At 38.3% G+C, this 14,463-nt stretch overlaps 1 protein-coding gene across 2 annotated transcripts in view; it reads right to left on the reverse strand.

Annotated features, from left to right (window-relative positions):
- Window positions 1-14,463, reverse strand: part of LOC144967052 (synaptotagmin-7-like) — a 684,381-nt gene that overhangs the window by 511,923 nt on the left and 157,995 nt on the right. For both annotated transcript variants that reach the window (XM_078903835.1, XM_078903834.1), the window contains exon 3: window positions 12,401-12,494. The gene's annotated coding sequence lies outside the window, so the exon portion shown is untranslated. The remainder of the gene's footprint in view (window positions 1-12,400; window positions 12,495-14,463) is intronic.

Consider the following 14,463-nt stretch of genomic DNA (forward strand, 5'->3'; position numbering starts at 1 on the left):
TCATCTTCGAACTATCTATACCCACTACCCACGCCACGCTAACGTTTCATTCATACTGCAACCACTATTAAGTACAGACGATAAGAGTTATTTTGCATTTTATTTTATTTTATTTGTTTTCCGCGTTAATTTGTGTATTGTTGTGCTGACGAAGGGTTTACACCCGAAACGTCTATTGTCTGTATTGTTCCTATACGATACAAAGCCTCTCCATGTTCCCTCTTTCGTTAATGACTAGAAAACAAACTCTCTCTCTCTCTCTCTCTCTCTCTCTCTCTCTCTCTCTCTCTCTCTCTCTCTCCACAATGGAGGCATTTGTGACCTACCGCCACAGAACGGTATTATGGGTTAAAGGTTTAAGAATTAAATTGTTAGTAGCAAGTTTATACCGAAATAATACTGTTATGAGACAATTAGTCACATAAAGTATTCTTTTTTCCCTTTCCTCCTACGCAAGTATTGAGTTTTTTCAGCTTTTTGGGTTTTATATAGCGCAATATCCACTAAATGTGCTCAAAGCGCTTTACAAAGGGTCCCTGATCAACAGCAACATTTAACATTGTAGGATTTGACATGACGCATATTAGGCGATATTACAATTTTTCGGACAAAGACAACGTTGTTAACGGTCAGGTACTCAATTTTTCACGTAAGTACGGTGAGAGAATGTGAGTAAAGAGCCTTTTCCAAGGACTCAACGATGCGCCGAGCGCGAGGCTCGACCCCAGGACCTTCCGATCCGAAAGCGAGTGTCATACCACTAGACCACATAGCCTAGTATATCATTTTTTTAAAAATTAAAAGAAATATTATAGTGCTACCCATGCAAACCCAGCTCCAACCCTCCAACCCCCCCCCCCCTCCGGCCGCACCTTAAATAAAAATATGTCCAATTTTTTTTTTCAGTGCGTTGATCGATATTGTAAAATAAAATAAAATTAAAACCGACATCCCTTTTCTTTTATCTCTGTTGCTTTTCTTTTGTGCTTGACGTTTTCCTGATGAAGTCCACCGCATCTCCTCGTGTCCGTAAGGCTTGAAGAGGCTTACGAGTGTTATAGAGTGCCTAAGAAAAGAGGGGAGAGAAGTGTTTTCATGCGGAAGGACAACTGAACGTCGGAGTTCACAATTGGATGCGTCCTTAAGTGGTTTGTGGAATATACGAACCTTTAATGGGATTATAAAGGCGTGAGGCAATGCCGGAGCTGTGAGTATGAATTTTCTTTGACGCAAATTCTCTTGTTAACCCTCTCCTTACCAGCCATTTTTAGAATTTCCCCCTAATATTCACACCCTCCCAACACAAAAATAGACTTTTTATTACTCAAACAAAAAAGTAACGAATGCATTCTATACAGAATGTTGTTCAGCAAAATGAGCTCTACAACACAGTGTTTAGTATTTATAGCTGTAATCAAAGCATTTATTTAAATGTTGTGATGTACAAGAGAAATCAGAATGAGACAATTGTCGCTTATATCGTAACGAATGTGGCGATTTTTGGGTGGTAAGGAGAGGGTTAAAGTTGACGAATAAAAAATTATAAAAATCGTCTCCACTCCTCCACTTGAAATAGGAGATTCATAATTTATTATATTAGACGAGTAGAGAAAAATGTGTCCTATTAGATACTTGAGTACGGCATTATGTCACGTAATGTAAATGTTTCTGCTCGAAGCTCGAAGAAATAAATAACAATGTGAAGAGTGATGTCATTTTCATTCCTTCTATTGTCTGTAAACAACCAGCTATGGATAGAACGAACTTGACGTCACTCATGTATTTGTTATTGTCTTTTGAACTTGACGTCACTCATGTCTTTGTTTATGAGTAATTCACACTTAACTGTATCAACCAGACTATAAACGTTTAAGGTTACACATAGATTTGTGTGTTGGTTCGTTATACTTCCGGATGGCAATGCTGTGAGCTTCTAAGCCAAGCGCATACTATCTATATTTGTTCTAGTGGGCTTGAGGATGTGTCGAAAATCCCTTGTTTTGATTGGTCAAAAATCATACAGGTAATTATGTAGCATGACGATGCGTTTGTATTGATAAATACTACAAATCGATAATGGAAATATTGAAATTAGCCGTATTGTTTTGATTGATTGACGTCATGATTGATTTATTGACGTATTGACAACCAAAGCGGAAGTGGATGATAGAACATGAAAATTAACTTTTGAAGAACCAGAGGGAACTTCCGAGTGGGTGTTTTTGGTAGGTTCACAGACATGCAATCAGAAAGTGAATGTATCTCAGGAAACGCGCCTTAGACGGTCGACTGCGAATAGCTATATGTTTTCGTATTTCTTTGTTTTAAAAATCAAAGCAAGTGGATTCAATAGTCTGGTGTCACGTCGCCCAGCAACGGGCGACATATTGGTTCTAAACAAATAAAACCAGTACTTTTTATTCTTCATGCTGGCTAGAACTATTCATATGTCTTGTGATCAGAATGTGTAAAAGTCAAAACATGATCAGATTTATACTGTTTTTTTCCCTCTGGATACGCTTTTATGCTCGTCGGAGAAATATTTCATAAGGGCGTCCGCCATTGTTCCGATAGTTTAGAGACAGTTACAAGGGAAGTGACGTTACGAGTGTTGAATAGTATTTAGAAAGCTGATTTGTTTGGGGGAAATAATGTCTGATTTAACTCTAGAAGGCGGGTTACAGGCAGATCAGTTGATAGAATAAAAAATTGAGCTTTTATATAGCGCAATATCCACTAAATGTGCTCAGATCGCTTTACAAGGGGTCCCTGGTCAACAGCAACATTTAACATGTAGGACGGGACATGCCACTTGTTAGGCGATATTACAACTTTTCGGACAAAGACAACGCTGTTAACGGTCAGGTACTCATTTTACACAAGAGTACGGTGAGAAAAAGTGAATAAAGAGCCTTTTCCAAGGACTCAACAGTGCGCCGAACGCGAGGCTCGAACCCAGGACCTTCCGATCTGAAAGCGAGTGTCATACCACTAGACCACATAGCCGCATGGTAGAGCTCTCATTTCATACGAAAAAACACCGAGACATACAGGTTGAATATGCGATTTTTTCTCGACCGCTGTCCTTCCAGCAGTGATTGGGCAGCTGATTCCGTTATATTTTAATGGAAAGTAGACACTTTGCTATAGACTAACATCCTATCCAAAGGGTACCAAGCAATTGCAATTATCCGTTTCGCACTAATAGAAACGGGGATAAACTCCGGTTCCACGGGCCTAATGGTTCTGCTGATGGATGTTTTTTTTTTTATTCAAAACCGGAAATCAATAGCGAAATCCTCTTCTATTCCGAGTCAAGATTGAGACTTGTTGACAAGTGGGACCATTTTGATTCATAGGTTTGTGACTCCATTGCCTCTAAAAGATAATGTAAATGTTGCTGCTCGAAGCTCAAAGAAATAACTAATAATGTGAAATTGAATGTAAGCTTCAATTTAATTACAAAAAATAGACCAAATGAACGTTTCGGGTTTCCCCTTTATCAACAAAACAGGATGAATGAAACACCACAGATGAATAAGATCAGATGATGTGGCAGTGACTACCACATCATCTTATTCACCATCTTATATCACGTTTTCATAAAATAAAGGTTTGTTTTATCCCAAACAAAATTGATGTGAAATATTAAAGAAATTGATCTTTTCGATATATTTGAAAAGGATCAACATCTTAAAAAATGTTCGTAGACTGCTAACATTACACATAATCACAGGGTTTTTAATATTTGATATCGAGTGTGTCCACCTCTGGTATTCAATCATTGATTAGCTCTCTTCTTACCAGCCATTTTCAGGATTTTCCCCCAAACTTCACACCAAACTGACACAGAAATAGACTTTTTATCACTCAAACACAACAGCAGTAATGTTCCTTGGATGCATCATTTATTTAGCAAAACATGCTATACAACACACTGTTATTTTTATTTAAATTTTATGATGTACAAAAGAAATTTGAAAAAGAAAAATGTTGGTCATATCATAACGAATGTGACGATTTTCCTATAGTTGGTAAGAAGAGGGTTAAATGTAATAGTAGTAGTATGAGTTCATCGTAGAGGGCCGGTGGCCCGTTGATGGTCTTTGGATCGGTCTCCACCAACATGTGGAGGTCGAAAGGCTGGCTTCAATGGGAAATCGGTGCTGTATTTTAGATCCTGCAGAAAACTGTCAATTTCGCCTTTAAAGCTGTTTATGCTTGGCACTATAACTATTTTTTTTTTCAGCAGGCTATTCCACGTCTCCACGTAATGTTGGATGTGTTCTTGGATGATGATAATATTATTACACTCACAGCCTACGTAAGTATTGCGATGTTCTGGGCGTTTCGTTCCCTGACATTCCGACTAATGACGTCCTATATGTTGCTTCATAGGAGAAAGTTCAGGCGAACTCGGAGGTCGTGGTAGAACTTTAACTCACTCAACCCTAGAGATTTTTGCTACTTTTCAAAATTGGAAAAAAATGTATAAACAATAAGCTTGTACATAGATAGTTTTATTCAACTATCATTAACATGTAAAATCTAAAAACATTAGCTTTGATACTACGCCAATAATTTGTCTCATAAAAATGTAATAAATAGGCATGGGGTAAAAGTAACCCTGGCAAACTAGCGTTATAGTCGGTGTTAGGGGTGAGTGAGTTAAAGGTCTGCTTATTCCAAAAAGTCCCGACAAATGACTGCCCTTTCAAAACAAGGACACTAGTGTGCGACTATGTGGTCTTGTGGTATGACACTCGCTTTCGGATCAGAAGGTCCTGGAAAGGGCTCTGTACTCACATTCTCTCACCGTACTCAGGTGTAAAATGAGTACCTGATGTTAACAGCGTTGTCTCTGTTCGAAAAAAAAAATGTAATATCGCCTAATAGGCGTCATGCCCCGTTCTAAATGTTTAGTGTTGCTGCTGGCCAGGGACCCCTTGTAAAGCGCTTTCAGCACATATAGTGGACATTGCGCTATATAAAAGCTCAATTAGTGTTGCTGGGTCAAAACATAACTGACATAATAATATTATGGCTTTCTGCATTTTATCCGTCCGTCCTCTTTTGAATGTCTCCTGACAATTTCTTGAATGATATTCAGCTCACTTGTCATCTCTCTTGTTAATCTGAGAGGGTTAAAATGGTAACGTTCACGAAGAGTTTTCTTCATCTTCATTTGCTATTCCTTTCCTTCCACGCCCAGGCCTCTCGTTGACAATCCCAGTTGCATCTTTCTTCTGCACCAAACGACTATGTGGTACGGCGATGTGGTCTAGTGGTATGACACTCGCTTTCGGATCGGTAGGTCATGGTTTCGAGCCTCGCGCTCGGCGCATAGTTGAGTCCTTGGAAAAGGCTCTTTACTCACATTCTCTCACCAAACTCATGTGTAAAATGAGTACCTGGCCGTTAACAGCGTTGTCTTTGTCCGAAAAATTGTAATATCGCCTAACAGGCGGCATGTCCCGTCCTACATGTTAAATGTTGCTGTTGATCAGGGACCCCTTGTAAAGCGCTTTGAGCACATTTAGTGGATATTGCGCTGTATAAAGCTCAATATAAATCTCATGCTCAAAAGCTCACACGAACGACAGAGGCTGATCATTTAGATTTACGCCTACCTCTGGCGTCGTGTTGTTGTTGCACGACGCAAAAATAAAGCAGAATGTTAAGTCATATAATGTGTCATTTAAAAATAAAATAAAATTCCCTTTATTCTTCCCCAAGGGGAAATTTGTCTTTAGGGAAGACTGGAATAACCCAGGCGTCAGCCGCAGTGCAGCGCCGCAAATTGAGCTAGGGCTAGGTGACTTGCTCAAGGCCACACAGCGCAGCGGCGGGCGATCGAACTCTGTACCTTTTGGGTAGGAAGCAAAGCCTGTACCGCTGAGCACGCTGCCCCATCATCTTATTAGCTGAATATCAAACACTTAAGAGTCAAAAATGTTCATCATGTCGTAGCTTGTTGGATTCAGAGAAAGATTTAGTTTTTTCATGATGTACTTTATTTGTTTGCTACTGATCTCACTCTGATGAATTATAGCGTTTGCATCATTGCAAAAGTGGTGCGCTTATTTTGCTGTTCAGCATGACATAATGTTGCTTTTTCAATTTCTCTTTCATGAACAAACCATTACACAATAGTAACCTCGAAATTAGCATTATTTATTATTTGTCCTACAGGACACGTCACCTGCCTGCCAAGACAAATAATTATTGTGTTCGCAAAAGAGAAAATATATTCTTTGAAGTCTCAGGCTTGATATTTTAGACCCAGTGTTGAGATGTTAATCTTATTCAATAGATATTTGCAATAAAAGATTTTTGGCCAAAATATTTTTATAGTGTGTTTTGTTAGAATCCACCAAAATGTTAAAATTATATGACATAACATCTTCCTCGATAATCTCAATATTTCAATCTCCCTTTTCAACACATCATTAACCAATGGATGTCTCGGACTGACTATTAATCTATGTTTGTTTGTTTGTCTCACAGGACCGGTTCCCTGCAAATTGACTTACACCAGTAAACACAGTCGGACAGGATCTCCCAATCAACCGAAGTAGTACGTTCTTTATGTTTAGATGTTGTCTGTACAAAATCACTTTGTCAATTAACGAGTTTGTAACCTTGTAACCGTTGTAATGCTCCCTCCGTCACTATGATGGTATCGTTGAGTAAACTGTAACTAGTTGATTCAAAATGGTTAACACGGGTTAACCTAATGCTAGTGCGGGGCGGTCCTTGGCAAGCTTAAGGACCACGGTCCTACGGTCCTTGGGAAATGAAGACCTTTTCGACATTGAACATTCCTGAGAGACTGTTGGAAATTCGAACCGGTTTGACCTTTGAGACCATGGGATCGTTCATTCTTGAACCGTTAAAGACCGCTACACGATGAAAACCGTGGTCTACAGGAGTAAAACACACGGAGTAGTCACACTCATTTCAAATTGTAACCTAATTAGAGAAGAGGGGTGATGCCTTCTTCATTTGCTCACCGAACTTCATTGTTACTTCGATAATTTAATAAAATTTGAAATTTATCCCCATTAACGGAGATAATGGCATCGCCCAAGGCGTTGATCGAGTTGTTCGTGGCGTTGACACACACACGCAACTCCTACCCCCCCCCCCCCCCCCACACACACACATTAGAGGGCAGCGAACATTGAAGAGTAAGAGAGAGACGTGAAGTTATAATAAGAGGGGGTGGATGAGGTAATAAGAGGGTCGATGGTGACTTTTCGCCAGATCTAACAAACTCAGCTACCCATTCATTGCTGAGTAGACAGGGATTCAGAAAAAAATCGACTGCACCCGGGATCGATCTCTGGCCCTTTGCGTATAAAGAGAGTGCTCTATCAACTGAGCTATCGGGGTCCCCAAATATTCTATTGGACTTTTTTAAAATTCAGACGTTATAACTGGGTTTTTTGGAAGGAAGAAACTAATGAAACTCATATTATTTGATTAGTAAAAACACCAACGAAATTTTAATATTATTGTATTATTTTAAATGACAACACTGCGATAGAAAGGAGTGGTGACAAGAGATGGACAAAAGAAAACAAAAAATCGGATTTGCTACTTGCTAGGTTCGACACACACACACACACACACACACACACACACACAAACACACACATCTTTAGTAGTCACATACATTTCAAACAATAACCCATTAGAGAAGAGGGGTCATGCCTTCACCATAGATCATTGTCATTGCGATCATTATGGTGTAGTAAATTTTGAAATTTACCCCGTATAATGGAATCGTCCAAGGCGTGCGCCTCCTGTTCCCCCCATCTCACACACGAAAGGGCGGTTTGCGGAGTGGAGGTTGGTGGTCGTCTGCCTGTATGGTCGTCTGTGTCGTTTAGTGTATGGCAAAGGGGGGTGGGTGCGATTAATTAAGTGGGATGGGTGGTGATTGGTGGAAGCAACGAATCGCTGGGGCAGGGTTGCCAGTTTGGCATTTTAAATGCCAGATTCCAAAAATCTGGCATTTTTGAAAACCGTTTGGCATTAGAAAAATCATTTGGCATTTGGCATTTTCATTTGGCATTTTTTTTTCTTGTATATTATACTACTTCAAATGACACCTTTTCTTAATTATTTCTAAACGCGTAAAAACAAACATCTTCACATTTCTTTTTCATTCTTAAAATCCAACCGTGGTGTAGTGGTTTAGCACTCCACTTAGTAGTCAGTAGGTAAATAATTACCCCAACAGGAAATTTAGTATAATTCAAAAAAAAAAAAAAAAAAAAAAAAAAAAAAAAAGAAAAAGAAAAAAAAAAAAGCAAGCCACCAGGATATGATAGTAAATTGTCTATCAAAAGTGAGTAGTTTTCTTAGTGGGGGTGGGAGTCAACAGACTTTGGCATCTTTTTGAGTGTTTTGGCATTTTTTGAGTCTTCCCCTGGCATTTTGTTGAAAAATAATCTGGCAACCCTGCGCTGGGGAAGTAGTAGGCTATGGCGCGAGACCGTAGGACCGTGGTCCTTGCAAGGACCGCCCCGCACTAGTTGAAAGGTGATAAGAAGTGAGGACCGCCGCCGATCTTCCCCTATGGGACCGGTCTTCGGTTCACAGCTAAAAGACCGTCGGACCGCGGTCTAGACCGGTCTTCAGCGCGGCACTACCTAATGCTTATTTAATTGAAACAAAAATGAACAAAAATAATGGCTTCCATTCTGAAAAGCAGAGTACACGGAGAACGTTCTTTATTTTCAGTTTCAAACTAAATATATATATATATATATATATATATATATATATATATATATATATATATATATATATATATATATATATGAACTAGGGCTAGATGCCTTGCTCAAGGCCACACAACGAGGCGGGTAGTCGAACTTGGTACCTTTTGGGTAGGAAGCAAATACCGTACCGCTGAGCCACGCTGCCCCCTTCCTCGCTAATATCAATATTTTTATCTCCCTTTTCAACACATCCTAAAACCAATGGCTGTCTCGGAAGTACTATTAATTTATGTTTGTTTGTTTGTTTGTCTCACAGGACCGGTTCCCTGCAAATTGATTTACACCAGTAAACACAGTCGGACAGGATATCGAATTAACCAGAGTAGTAAGTCCTTTATGTTTAGATGTTCTCTGTACAACACCACTTTGTCAATTAACGACGAGTTTGTAACCTTGTAAACTTTGTAATGCTCCGTCACTATGATGGTATCGTTGAGTATACTGTAACTGGTTGATTCAAAATGGTTAACATAGGTTAACCTAATGCTTATTTAATTGAAAAAAAAATTGAACAAAAATAATGGCTTCCATTCAGAAAAGTGATTTGTTTTCTAGTTTTAGAAAAAAGTTGAGTCTACGGAGAATGTTCTTTATTTTCATTATATATACAAATACCATTAACTGGCAGTGGCGTCCTATTTACAATTTATTTTATATTTGTTTGTATCACAGATCACTCGCCCTCTGCAATTATTGGGGTAAAAGATTCCCACTGTCTGACGGAAGATCCAATTAACCGTGTTGTCCTTTATGTCTTCTTGTCACTACCCAGTCACGTTTTCAATTGAATTTGTTACCTTGTGTCCTTGGACGAGATCCCGTGTAAATAAAGTATAATTAAATAAAACGTGACCAGTTTGTTTTTTTTTTCTTTTTTCAACATAATGTTTAGAATCAAATTTTATGCTATATAAGATTGAAAAAAAGTAAGTTGTTTTCTTTTTTTTTGAAACAAAATGAAACATTTATTATTCTCTTCCCATATCAGGTGTCAACACACACCATTAACCAACAGTCGTTTCGGATTGCTTTTTATGTTTATTTGTCTCAAATGACCATCCCTTGCAATTGGTTTATTTACAATCTGACAAGAAATCCAAAAGGGTTCAAAAGTCATGACGTCATTTCCTTAACAACGCTCACAAGAACCAAAAGTGGTTCTCATTTGGAAATCGGTAAAACCGACAGGTCTCCCCTTTGGGCGATGGTGACAATTAGATGCAAAAATATTTTAGCAAAGGAAAACGCGATCAGTTTGGGTTTGTTTGTTTTTTTTTAATGAAACTGTGCTTGTAGTGAAGACCACAGCCCCCTGGCTGATTGTTTGTGCGGCTATGTGGTCTAGTGGTATGACACTCGCTTTCGGATCGGAAGGTCCTGGAGTCGAGTCTCGTGCTCGGCGCATAGTTGAGTCCTTGGAAAAGTCTCTTTACTCACATTCTCTCACCATACTTAGGTGTAAAATTAGTACCTGGCCGTTAACAGCTTTTTCTCTGTCCGAAACATTTGTAATATCGCTTAACAGGCGTCATGTATTGTCCTAATGTTAAATGTTGCTGTTGGCCAGGGATACCTTGAAAAGCGCTTTGAGCACATTTAGTTGATATTGCGCTATATAAAAGATCAATTTTTGTTTTTTTAATTTTCTGTTGAATGTGGGACCGGAATGATTGATTGTTGCAAGACAACAGGTGTGACATCGCAATTTTTATCCAGGGATCCGAAAAGTAACGACGTCACTTCATCTTATCAACGCTCACAGAAATTAAAATTGGTTCTCATTTATTGGAAATCAGTCAATTTGACAAAGCTCCCTCTCCTTACGATGTCGACAGTCAGGTGTAAAATATTGAATCATTTTTACAAATAAAAAATAGATCACTTTGATTTTTTAACTCTCGTTACCAGCAATTTTTAGAATTTATCCCCAAACCTCACACCCATCCAAACACAAAAATAGACTTGCCTTCTCTACAGAATGTTGTTCGGCCAAATAAGCTCGACAACACAGTGCTTAGTATTTTTAGCTGTCATCAAAGCATTTCTTTAAATTTCGTGATGTACAAGAGAATATTGCAGATTCCATCGCAATGAATGTGACGATTTTCCTAAGGTTGGTAAGGAGAGGGTTAAAGCAACTGTGCTCGTTATATAGCCCACATCTTGATTGCTTTTGTTGAGTGAGGAACCGGAAGGTATGTTGCTAGACACATATGACATCGCACTTTTTGTCCACGGTTCTAAAATCGTGACGTCACATCCTCTCAACAATGTTCACAGCAATGAAAAGTGGTTTTCACTTGGAAATCGGTAAAACAGACACCTCCCTCTTTTCTTCGAACGATGTCAACAATCAGGTGCAAAATATTGAACCATTTTAGCAAACGAAAAATTCGATCAATTTAATTTTAAAAAGCAAAACTGTGTGCTCGTGGTAAAGATTGTTTCTGTTAAAAGTGGAACCGGAAGGGAGTTGTTAGGCAGGATGTGACGTCACACTTTTGTCCCGAATAACCTGTACGTCCTTTACGTTTTGTTGTTGTCTCTCCACGCACAGACAATTTGTGAGTTAATTGGGTTTGTAACCTTGAGTACTTGGACAATTTTCCCTGTAGCTATAGATGGTATGCGCTTTGGTAAGAAGCTCACAACATTGCCATCCGGAAGTATAACGGACCAACACACAAAATTCTGTGTAACCATGACCTTTTATGGTCAGGATTGTACAGTTAAGTGAGAATTACTAATAAACGTAGATGACAAAAAAAACAAACAAACAACAAAAAAAATAACAAACAAAGAAACAAAAACAACAACAACAGAGACCCGAGTGACGGCAACTTTGTTCTATCTATTGAATGTAGTCCAAGACTGTCCCAGATGGAGATGTCAAATGGAAGCGCTATTCTCCAGAGGGAATTCAATTAAATAACTAGGCAAGTAAAGTTAGAATATTAGGGATCATTCGTGTCATTCATGTTTAATATGTGACTGAATAAAATGAAATATGTTACAGTGAATGACATAATCAGTCGGATGGTGAAAACGTTTGAACTGAGATATTGTCAAGTTTAGTTAGAAGGTCAATTTTTATCAAAAATGAGTTCTTATCATAAATGATTAAATCAACTCTGTTTGAACATCTTCATGAAATATCAAAGTTTTATTTCATTTCTAAATATTTTTTTACAGCAAGTCAAGTTGAAAAAGTATGAAATTTGAGAAAAGTTGCTGGATACTTTTCCCATACATCTGACATTAACGTCATGAAAAATCACTTGATTTACTTCAAATAAATCTTGAAATGCTCTGGAGATCATATTCTTTCAGAAAAGGGGAAAAAATGCAAATCCAAAATTTCACGTTCCGACTGATTATGTCATGAACTGTCACATATATGTTTAAAAGCTAGTCGTATTAGAAAATAGTTTTATTTTAATCTAAGTGAAAAAAGAATAACCCATCTCAGCAATGAAGAAATTGATCATAACTCAAATTTAATCAATTAATTTCGCTTAACTTTTAATTCTAAGCATGGACCTGGCCTTGGCATGGATACCAATTTTAGACGACTGGACGCACATGAAAATAGATTTATTTTAACATACCTGGTAAAAAGATGTGATAGTCCGAATAACTATTTGACGAATGTCGTGTGACGTAAAGTTGGGATAGATTGAATATTGGAACTGTTTGGGAGATCTGTGGAGAGATAAAGAATAAATATAAAATATATTATTAAGACATTTTGCTTCTGGAATCACATGTAAGGGGGAGAGGGGGAGTGTGTGTGTGTGTGTGTGTGTGAGAGAGAGAGAGAGAGAGAGAGAGAGAGAGGGGGGGGAGAGACAGACAGACAGACAGACAGGTAAAGGGAGAAACAGAGAGAGGGAGGTAAAAAATCAGTATGGCGGAGGAATATAAATAAATGTGAAGCGAAGAGAAACTGATTGATGAAAGATGTCAGAGATGAAAAGACACATACAGAGAGAGAGAAACAGATACAAACACAGAAAGAGAGAGAGAGAGAGAGAGAGAGAGAGAGAGAGAGAGTGAGTGAGAGAGAGGCAGACGGAGGGAGGGAGAGAGAGAAGGGGGGGGGGGGTGAGAGACCGATTTTAAAAGTAAGAAGAAAAAAAGGCGGTTAGACACAGACATACAGACAGACAGATAGATAGATAGATAGATAGATAGATAGATAGATAGATAGATAGATAGATAGATAGATTGATAGAAAGATAGATAGGTAGATAGATAGATAGATAGATAGATAGATAGATAGATAGATAGATAGATAGATACATAGATAGATAGATTGATTGATAGAAAGATAGATAGGTAGATAGACAGATAGATAGATAGATAGATACATAGATAGATAGATAGATAGATAGAAAGATAGGTAAGTAGATAGACAGACAGATAGATAGATAGATAGATAGATGGTATAGACAGACAGATAGAGAGAGAGAGAGAGAGAGAGAGAGAGAGAGAGAGAGAGAGAGAGAGAGAGAGATGAATAGATACCTTTAACGTGACGAGAGTAAGAGAGAGGAGGAGGAGGGAGGCGAGAGGCCCCCAGAGAGGATGGGGCCAAATAATCTGCGACCACATCAAATTCAATGTTGATTATAGGCCCCGGGCATAAATTAGCCTTATGGCCCAGTGTTGGCCTATTTCATTTTGAAAATCGATTCGAAGAGCCTTTGTTAATGTTAATGGCACGAAAGTATAATTTAGAGAGAAAAGCGGACACTGGCTTTTGTTCCTTTGGCTGCCTGGGCCAATATTATCAATCAGCTAAAAACAGTGATAAGAATAATTCTCATGAATTATCTCCCTTTTGCATCGCACCGGCGTAAGCATCGGTGCAACGCCAGAAAATGAGCGATATTTATGTAGCTGAAAGAGGGGGATGAAACAGGGTTCCACCGGCTATTAACCCTCTCCTTACCACCTACAGCAAAATCGTCACATTTGTTACGACACAATATACATTTTTTCTTATTCAGATTTATTTTGTACATCACAATGATCGTTGTTTAATGATAAGAAGAACATAAAGTTGTTTTGTAGAGAGATTGTTTGAGTTTAAAAAAGCAATTTTTCTGCTGGGTAAGCCTGCCATTTTTGGGAAAATACTGAAATGATTGGTAAGGAGAGAGTTTATGCAATGGCTCAGCACTTGACAATTCAATTTCAATTTATCATATGTTTTAGTCTTCATTGCTCAAATAGTCGATGTTTATTTTTCTTTAACTCGGTTCTTCTCGAAGCTCGAAGAAACAAATAATAATGAGAAATTGAATGTAAGCTTCAATTTAATTACAAAAACAGATCAAATGAGCGTTTCGGGTTTCCCCTTTATCAACAAAAAAAAACCAAAAAAAACAGGATGAATGAAATACCACATCTGTGGTGTTTCATTCATCCTGTTCATTCTCTTGTGTAACTCCAAGTCAGACCAGAACTAACAGATCGTAACCCATCTCATAATATCAGATATGAAAGAAAATACGGTCCGGTTATCTTGGAAGTTCTGAACCGACAGAAGAAGAAGGAGATAATGGCGTAATAGCATTATGTATTCTCCACTGCGTCTGACAATGCGTGGGTCTATAGATACTATGCGTCTATGTGGTCTTGTGGTATGACACTCGATTTCGGATCG

The sequence above is a fragment of the Berghia stephanieae genome, chromosome 3 (genome assembly GCF_034508935.2).
Source record: "Berghia stephanieae isolate SIO BIC M18660-M18661 chromosome 3, UCSD_Bste_1.3, whole genome shotgun sequence".
In the NCBI taxonomy this organism is placed as follows: domain Eukaryota; kingdom Metazoa; phylum Mollusca; class Gastropoda; order Nudibranchia; family Aeolidiidae; genus Berghia; species Berghia stephanieae.